The sequence below is a fragment of the Euphorbia lathyris genome, chromosome 4, assembly GCF_963576675.1.
Source record: "Euphorbia lathyris chromosome 4, ddEupLath1.1, whole genome shotgun sequence".
Classification (NCBI taxonomy): Eukaryota; Viridiplantae; Streptophyta; class Magnoliopsida; order Malpighiales; family Euphorbiaceae; genus Euphorbia; species Euphorbia lathyris.
The window spans coordinates 72,310,140-72,312,478 of NC_088913.1; the positions used below are offsets into that span (position 1 = coordinate 72,310,140).

General features: G+C 30.8%; 1 long non-coding RNA gene across 1 annotated transcript; it reads right to left on the bottom strand.

Annotated features, from left to right (window-relative positions):
- Positions 1-478: 478 nt before the first annotated feature.
- On the bottom strand, positions 479-2,076 carry LOC136227621 (uncharacterized). The gene is made up of 4 exons (XR_010688155.1): positions 1,949-2,076; positions 1,772-1,810; positions 1,377-1,537; positions 479-897 (listed from the first exon to the last, which is right to left on the bottom strand). It is a non-coding gene; the product is annotated as an uncharacterized lncRNA (long non-coding RNA).
- Positions 2,077-2,339: the final 263 nt, after the last annotated feature.

Consider the following 2,339-nt stretch of genomic DNA (forward strand, 5'->3'; position numbering starts at 1 on the left):
TTCATTTCTATCACTCATAATTTTATTAAAAACTCAATTCACATTCAATTATTTAATGTTTTAATAAAATAGAAACTCTTAAATCTTATATAGGTATCTCAAATTTAAAATATAAGATAAACAATACCAACTAATCTTTAAATGATATGGAATGAAATTTACTAATTAATCTTAAAATAATGTGAATTTTAAATTTAAATAGCAAATAATTAGGAATTTGAAATTTGAAGGAACACATTCAATTAAAGGCAATGCTAGCAGCGTAAGTCAAACTGACAAGCATATATACTTAGAGTCATTCATTTCTTTCCAGATATATGATGGGATTTGTCAAAAAAAAAAAAAAATATTGCACTTCCTCAATACTCTAGCAGTGACAATCTTGTGTATAAACTTGAATTCAATCATATGAATTTAATTGAATTCAATCATATGATAACAGTACCACCCATGAAACCAATTATAATAAAACCTCCAATCAACACTTCAAACGTTCATAATTAGTACTTCATACAGCAAATTATCATATTTGTAACTTAAAAGAAGAATATACATTTCCCACCAGTTTATTCTTTCGCTCCAAATTGTAGTTGAATGCACACAACAACTCTAAGTTCCTTACAAACAGCTAACTTTCTTGATGATCATAATATATGGACATTTCACTATGTATTTGTATCAAATCGCTGGACCTCATAGAAAGTGCATCCAAACATGCTGTGACAAAAACTTTAACCCCTCGATGTTTAGCTATCTGGAAACGTACCAAACCCACTTGAACACCAATGAACTTGGAATTCCAATTGGGGGTTAGTTGAAGCAATTCACCGTGAAATGAAGACTCAGTTCTAGCAACATCTGCTTCACAGCTTCTGTTGGTACTTCGGTTAACCTTGACTTCATCAATCAATTACCAACAATTTAAATCATGTCCAACAATCCACTTGAACCCAACCCAAATTGCAAACTAACCAAGTTTTTTATATTGAGAACCAATCTTTTTATCATTATGAATGAAGAATACGAAACTATAAAGACATAATTAACCACAAAAACACATTTAACCGCAACACTAATTTGGCATATATCAGCATTCCAACACATCAATAAAATTCTATTTAAAATAAATACTCCAAAATTTACAGGCCTTAAACAAATAAAATGAATCCAAAATTGAAACCTAAAACATTTATGAAAACACAAAACAACAAACCTTTACTGGTAATCTAGAAAAAAAAAAGATGTAACTGTACATAACTCCTCTTTAAAAAGACATTAACAACAAAAATCTATCTGATATACAAAAGACAAAACGTGATTGATATAATTCAAAGGAAAATAGTGTATAATTCAAGGAAAATAGTGTAGAAACATACCTGAAAAGAACATGGGTGAATACACGGAAGAAAACTTGGGTTTTTCTTGTATTCACCTCATCCTGTATCCACTGAACCACAGTTTCGGTGGACCTCTTGTATGCTTCTTCAACACGCATCTTGAATTTCACCTCTGTCTCTTCTTGAAAGTAAGTATATACCTTTGAGAAATTAATTAAGATGCTATAGTTAGTGAAATCTGAGAGAAATCAAAATTGGAATATTTACATAACTAAGAGTATGAAGTTAATTGAGAAGCTATAGTTAGTGAAATATAAGAGAAATCAAAATTGGGCAGCAAGTATATATCTGTCGAACCTGATTTCAGAAATAAAAAATCAAAATCAATGCGCAATATAGAAAACAAAAAGGAAAAAAAAACTGAAGAAAGAAACCTGATCATCGACCACAATGTTCTTCAAATCTGTAACCTCCTGACAAAATATAAGAATAGGATTAGAATTTGAATTAAGGAAGCAAAATTTGAGAAATATCGAGAGTTGCAGGTGTAAGACATGGATACAAACAGAGTGAAGCAAGGAGAAAAATAAGATTTATAAACAGAGGGAAACCTTGGTTTGATTGCATATCTAGATGAGAAGTTGAGAGAGATGGATGCAGTTGAGAGAGATGGATTAATAGGGATAAGAAGTTGAGTGATGATTGAGATTGAAGAAGTGGGAGAGAAGAAATCGGTGAGAGAAGTTTGAACCAAGAAATATAAAACTGTTCAAAACTCAACCGTGTTAAAAGAACCTCAAATGTGAGAATGTGAGAGTTTAGATAATTGACACGTCAGCAGAGAAGGTCTTAAAACATGACACATCAGCAATTCTTTCTACAGATTTAGTATATATATAGATTTTACGATCCGACAAATTAACTCATTTAACCCCTTATTATTTTCCTCTTTTCCAATACTACCAAGCCCCAAAAGTCTCTATTTCCTCTCTTTTTAATTTG